Below are 7,631 nucleotides of genomic sequence, written 5' to 3'. Positions count from 1 at the left end.
AAGACCTCATGTATGGATGACACTATGAAGATTTCTGGTTGACCACACACTAATAAGCACAGTGTCAGCTACATTGTCATCTGATTTAAAGTCTTTATTATTGTACATTTAACTGTCATGGTATTGAGTCTGTGATCCAGTGTTTTTTTGTTTGTTTAATTTATATGCATTGATTATTCTTTTGGTTCTCTTTGTTTTCTTCTTGTGTTATATTCTTAGGCTTTAGGTTTCTGTTACTTTGCTTTGCCCCTGTGTCCCACATGTCATGTCTAGTCACTCTTGTTTCCATGTTCCCCATTTCTCCCCAGTCAGTCAAGTATCAATGTCAACTCTGTGTCTTTGTAAATGTCGTCTCTTGTTTGCTGTTTTACTTTGATAGTCTCTTGTGCTATGTTAGTGTTTTCAGTTTTCCTCCCACTGGTCTCGTTGTTTGTGATTTCTCCCAGCTGTGCTCTCCTCCTGTGTCTTATTCCCTCATTTATCTCTCTGTGTATTTAAGCCCATTGTCTTCCTCTGTTTGCTGCTGGGTTGTCTGTGTATCATCCATGACATGTCTCTTGTTCCAGGTTATCATTTGTTGTGTTCCACGTCTCAGATCTTTAGTTTCTTTATATTTGTTTCTAGTTCCCTCCCCGTTTAGTTTTTCTTACTTTAGTCTTCATATTCCTGCATTTTTGTTTGTAGTTTTGTGCTGCCTCAATAAAAGGCACATTTTTAGTTTAAGTCCTCGTCAGCCTCTGCATTTGGCTCCTATCTCTCTTCACTCCACACATCTGCCAGAGCAGCCATGATATTAACTTTCTTGTTATATCAAACGACAGACCAGTGAAAGATAAAGGGATAAAAACAGAGTGTGTGTACTGACTATCTGAGATCAAATATAACAGATTTTTTAAAGGAGTTGTTAACTGTATTTATTCCAATTAAATTAAATAGCAAATGCAGCTACAATTTCAGTGAGATTCATTCCTGACTTTCTACTGCTGTGGCTGAAAGTATACACCAAGCATTATCACTGTAACTGATGTAAATATTGGACTTGAGGATTCATCTGATAGACTGATGCAAACAGAACTGTGAATCTCTCAATTTTCTTTTTTTCTGAAAGAAAAGTTGGTTACTGTATCACATTTAATGGCAAGATGTGAATTCAGCGTGTGTGTGTGTGTGTGTGTGTGTGTGTGTGTGTGTGTGTGTGTGTGTGTGTGTGTGTGTGTGTGTGTGTGTGTGTGTGTGTGTGTGTGTGTGTGTGTGTGTGTGTGTCAGAGATGAGTTTATCTGAGTCAGGGGTAAAGCAGGAGGTCCTCCAGCATTGGGCACGTCTCCAGGACTTTGTTAAAACTTGTTTTCAAGACATCTGGAATGAACGAAGGACAAGAGAGATGAAGGTGATAATTCCAGTGATCCAAGCGATCACCATGATTTACTGCAAAATTTTCTTTTTCCCGTAGCCCACACTTTTCCTGATAATTTAAGGGACACATTGGACCTTTGCCAAGTTATGGCAGGTTTTCAGCTAATAGCCCTTTGGGAATCACCTTGCTGGTGTAAAAGTACTATTTTTTTTTGCTCTTGAACTTTTTAATCTTTAGTATTTTCATCAATTCAAGAAAAGAAATGGCAACAAATGATGTTTTGTCACAAGCTCCCAGTAAAATTTTCTGTTAAGTATAAAAACAGTTGTTCATCTCTTGTGTTAGGTGCTGTTTTTATGCTCGAATGATTCACAGGTCAGTGTTAAGTGGCTTAACTGATGTGAAAGATCAGGAACCCACAGAGTGTTCGTGTGACTATCTGGTTTCTTTTATTTAGAGCACAGAAATGTTCCTTTGTGGTCTAGAACTGTGGTCTTTCCTGGCAGCCAGCTTTCCAGATTACTCCACACTCTCTTGTCTCAGGTCCAGGGTCACTAAAAGGAAGGAGACCTTGTAAACACAATCATCTCATAGCCATCATCATAGCCTTCCTGGCACAGCCCTTGAGCCCACTGCAACAGCCCTGCCACACATCCCCACCGCCCAACTGAGGCTGGGGTCGCATTCGCCAAACCTACCCCTCTTGCGGTCTGAGCAGATGTACACAATCGGGCGGTCGACCACTCTTACCTGCTGGGACAAAAGAGCAGCCCTCTTTTGAGGCGTCCGTCTGCAGAGCTGGTCAGGTCTGCGAACCCAGACAGGAACTGGCGATAGTACCCAGGCAGCCCCAGGAATTACCTCATCTCCTTTTTTGTCTTGGGAAGTGGGTAGGATGCGATGGCGGCCGTCTTCTCCGCCCTTGGACGCACCTGCCCGTCTCCCAAGTGGTACCCCAAATACTGTACCTCCCTCCATCCAACTGCACACTTCTTCAGGTTGGCCGTGAGCCCCACTTGCCTCTGGGTCTCCAGGACCGCGGCCACCTGCTGTAGATGCTCCACCCAGGTGTCACTGTGGATGATCACATCATCCAGATAGGCGGCAGCAAATGCAGCTTAAGGACACCTGGTGCATGAGGCACGAAAAAGTGGCGGGGCTCCGAAGAAGCTGAACAGAAGTGTGACAAATTGGCTGACAAGGAAGCCCCTGGTTAAATACAGCGCTGTGAAAAACTGAGCAGTGCCTAAACGGTCCATGAGGTCATTGAGCTCGTCAAACCATACACTATAATTTAGCTTGAAACAACATTCGAGGGCATAACTGAAAATGATTTAAAAAGCAGTCAGTGTCAAAAGAACAGCTTTGAAACACCTTCATAAAGCCGGCAGAGTACTTAAAAAGAAAAGGTCTGGCAAAATAGAGAGAAATTATGGGTCCCTCGAGACTTTTGCAACATATAAGTTTAAAGAAATGTAAAGAAAAAATTAAAATATTAAGTCGTAACCTAACGTTCTCACAATTCAAACAGAGGTCTGAAGAAGTAACAACCCAGCAAAAAATAAGTTAAATGAAAAATTAATTTCTACCAGTCTCAGAAATAATCTCCACATCTGGTTTGGGATCTATGAGGAAGCTCATGTGCAAGAATATTATTTTTTTGTATTTATTTTTCTTTTAAACTATATCTATTTGTTAGATTGGATTCAATGTGCTTTATATTATAAGGCCAAAATCATTAAGTAATACTGAGAAATTCATCTATCGCTAATGAGCCAAGTCAAAGATTTTTTTGAAGAAAACGCAATCTCTCTGCAACACTGCAATCTGGTTGTTAAGGGATGACATAAGAAATTCTCCTGACTGAAGTTTGGTCTGTTTACAGCATCTTTTTCCTGCCATGCAATTCCATTTGTCCTTAACCATCAGGAACCCTCATTTTAACTTTTATTGAGATTTAAAAAGTTAGCCACACAGAGTTCGAGTAGCAGACACATCTCTACATCAACTGTTCAGAGGAGACTCTGCGACTCGGGCATTTATGGTCAAATAGCTGCAAAGAAACCACCACTAAGGAAAAGCAACAAACAGAAGAGATTTGTTTGGGCCACGAAACACAAGGAATGAACATTAGACCAGTGGAAATCTGTGCTTTGGTCTGATGAGTCCAAACTTGAGATCTTTGGGTCCGCCTGCCGTGTATTTGTGCGACACAGAAAGGGTGAATGGATGGTGTCGAGTGCTTTGCTGGGGACACTGTTGGGGATTTATGCAAAATTGAATCACACTGAACTAGCATGACTACCACAACCTTTGACTGGTAGTGTATATACACTCCTACACGTCTTTAATCATCTAGTTTCCTGTGCCAGATCTTCTATTGATCCACTGAGGCAGACATGTCAGAAACATGAACTAAAGCACATTTCTGTGAATAAGCAGGACTTTAAATTTTCATCAACAGCTACTTCAGAGGAAATTCTTCAATAAACTGCAATCAAAGGCCCAACTCAGAGGGCAAAACCCAACCCTTTATAAACAGTGTGACATCAAACTTTCTCTTGTGTAAAGTTACAAATAGGAGTAATTATCCACAGGACCTTTTATACATAATGAAGTTATATTCGGTCCTGTAGAAATTGTACATTTAAGCTATTTAGTTCCCTTTGTGATAACTCTGCTATGAATGCCTCTTATTAACTTTTTTACTTTTACAATCAGACAGCTCACTATGAGCAAACACTCAGCAACAGTGGGAAGGAAAACTCCTTCTTGAAGGAAAAACCTCTGGCAGAACCAGGAAATCTGTCCAAACTGGTTGGGGTTAGAGCAACAGATACAAGTCTTCAGAGCATTTGCAGTGTGACTGTCTTCGTGCACACTTTAACCTGATTCAGTTTTCTTATTTGTCAAAATGCACCATGGGTAAAAAACAAACAAACACAATCTTTGAAATAGTAATGAAAGAGAATCCTCAGCAAAGATGAATTAAACAAGTTTTATTTTGATCAAATTTTACTTTAGTAAAACATCTTTATTTGATGTCATCAAATAAAGAAAGTTTTGAGGAGCTCCTGACCCAGCCCAAGCTCTCTATGAAGACGAGGAAAACTCCCCAGGGGCCAGATTGATGGGAAGAAACCTCGGGAAAGCCCATTCAAAGAGAGATCCCCTTTCCTGGGATGGCTGGGGTGGTTACAGGAACTCCAAGAAAGAAAAATTTTGATTTTGTTTTTAATTGTCCCATTCTATCTATTCCTGTCCAACAGAAAACAGAAAGCAAGTTACTACAATGTATCACACTTGTGTGATTTGTGTGTTTGTGTGTGTTATCTTAGCCAGGGGTGATGCTGGAGCTCCTCCAGTGTTGGGCGCTTCTCCGGGACTTTAGTTAAGCATGCTTCCAAGAAATTCCGGCATTCTGGACAGAAAGAAAAGATAAAAAAGATGAAGATGATAGTCCCAGTTATTCAAGGCATCCGTGAATCTGGAAGTGTGAAGTTTTCTTACTTGTGGACAGACGCTTTTTGATGCTCAGTTTCTTGCTGAGGAACCTCTCGGTATCAAAGTCCCGTGCATGAACCGCTTCATACAGCACCACTCCCATTTGCCACACCGTGGTGGGTCCACACCTGTAGCAGCTCCTCCTGTACCACTCGGGAGGGGTGTGAAGAGGAGTACCTAACAAATAGACACAATTGCAATTTCTGCTAAAACAAAAGACACAAATTGTTACATCTGTGAAAAGCAGGAGCAGAATATGTTACCATAGAAGACGCGATACAAAGATCGCTGCTTAACAAAGCAGCTCAGTCCAAAGTCAATGATGCGAACACGAGGCACATCTGAGCCGGTCTCAATCAGAATGTTTTCTCCCTTGATGTCCCGATGAAAGATGTTTTTATCCTCAAGTTCCTTTGCAGCATCAACTAGTTGCTTCAGAATGACCTGGAAAAGATGAAAAAGACAATAATGAGTTAATGCTTCTCTATTACTCTGCGCCTTGATTGAATGCTGTACAGTCTGAGGTTCTTCCAGTCAACCTACCTTGGCCTTGTCCTCTGGTAAAGTTCTTCCATTTTCTGCTTTGTATTTTTTTGCAGGTCCACAGCGGGACAGGTCTCTCCAGCACCAGGATCAGTTCTTTGCCAAGGTCGAACCACTCCAGCAAGGACACAGGTGCTGATGTTCCCCACTGACCCTTCTGCTTCACCTGCAAGTTTCAGCATAATGGCCACTTCCACAGAGAGCTTCTTCCCATTTTCATCCTGAAATATTACAACAAAGTGAATGATGAGGAACGCCGCATTCAATCCAGTAATGTAAAACTGATTCAAGTGTTGGACACTTACCGCCACTTTGCAGTAGATTTTATTTTTTGGAATGTGTTTGATGGCAACCTAAAAGACACAGAGCATTGGTGAGCATTTCCTCAGTACGACATAATGAAAGGTGGAAACACAGCACACGTCTCAGTTTACGATATTATCCATTATCTGCGTTACTGCCTGTCTTGCTCCCATCATCTGAACACTTACTGAAAACGATCTTCTATCCGTAGCCAGCAAACACTGCTCCGCAGCCTCCTTCTCCGAGCTGGTGCTCCTCCACGTATCTGGCTTCGAATTCACCTAAACAGACAAACATAAATCTTGTTTTACTACAGCTGTGACACAAATTACTCTCCTCTGTAGCCTAAATGTTCCTTTTGCTCTTCCCCTGAATATAAAACCCAGGCTGCTTGCTACTTACGTTTTTGGTCAGCCACTGATTTTTTGTCCTGGTCCACATTCCTTTTCTTTTTCTTGGGTGACTCTCTGTTGTCTCCCGCAGCCTTTCTTTTGCCATTTTTCGCACACACTGTTTTGTTGTTCAAGTCTGCAGATGTGGAAAACACCAAAAGCACACCAGCTCACTGGATGATGGACACAAATATCTCACAAACACTAAACACCAATATCTTAAACCTAGCAACCACCCTTAGTCTGCCCCCTCACTCAACTAATTAGCCTACCTTTACCAGTGTCCAACGAGGAAGATGCTTGTTCCTTGTCACCGCTCATATGGTCAAGCAGTTTAGCCTTCTTTGGTTGGGTTGTTGTGCCCTCTCCATCTTGCTCAACCTTGCGCTTCACTCCTTTGACCACATCTGAGCTGGTGGAAGGACCAGCCTGCTCAGCGACCCTCCTCCTTTTTATTGGGGTCTTCTTTTCAGGACTGGCCTTTCTTTTAGCAGTCCTGGTCTTACAATCTATAAACGACACCAACACAGTGGTGAAAAAGAGTCCCCGACATCAGGACTGGAAGCATTTTGATGGCAAAGAATTTGAAATTGCTATTGCTTAAATTATCACAAGTTTGTTCTTGAGATAAAAAACTGACCAGTGCGAATTGATACTAGGTTCACTAAGTCTTAGATCTTGATGACACTTGTTGGTCTGTTTTTACTGTTGAGTCCAAGAATAAACTTATTACATTATTTTACCAAACGACCGATAACCTTTCTTTGATTAGACATCTTGTAATAAAGCTATTTTCAATCAAACATATGATTCAAATGCTCTAAAAATGATTCACACAGTGTCGACATTTTTAGGATTGTACATTCTGTTATTTGGATTTTACCAGGATTTTATTTTATAATTTTACTTACCTTGATCTCCTGAATCTTTATCTGCTGGAGTGGTAATTTTTCTTGTTTCCTTTGTCATTGTAATTTTGGAGAACTTTAAAATCGAAAATGTCACCGTAATGAGTTGATATTGAGTTAATATTCCTTCAAATGTGCGTCCTTCAAATGCTTGACGTTTCTGAGTTCTGTAAGTGAGCTTTATAAGTAAACTCTGGAAACTACGGCAACACAACATAGAATCTTGCCTTTAGGTGACATCACTGACTGCCAGTAGTTCAAAGTAGTTTACAGAAAACAATCTGGCAGACAAAGCCATAATATTTCATATAATTCAATCATTTCATATCAATTAAACAGTTTCTTTCATTGTCTTTTCATCATTTGTATAAAGACCTCATGTATGGATGACACTATGAAGATTTCTGGTTGACCACACACTAATAAGCACAGTGTCAGCTACATTGTCATCTGATTTAAAGTCTTTATTATTGTACATTCAACTGTCATGGTATTGAGTCTGTGATCCAGTGTTTTTTTGTTTGTTTAATTTATATGCATTGATTATTCTTTTGGTTCTCTTTGTTTTCTTCTTGTGTTATATTCTTAGGCTTTAGGTTTCTGTTACTTTGCTTTGCCCCTGTGTC

The sequence above is a fragment of the Oreochromis aureus genome, linkage group 17 (genome assembly GCF_013358895.1).
Source record: "Oreochromis aureus strain Israel breed Guangdong linkage group 17, ZZ_aureus, whole genome shotgun sequence".
Classification (NCBI taxonomy): domain Eukaryota; kingdom Metazoa; phylum Chordata; class Actinopteri; order Cichliformes; family Cichlidae; genus Oreochromis; species Oreochromis aureus.
Note: the sequence above shows the minus strand (reverse complement) of the source record.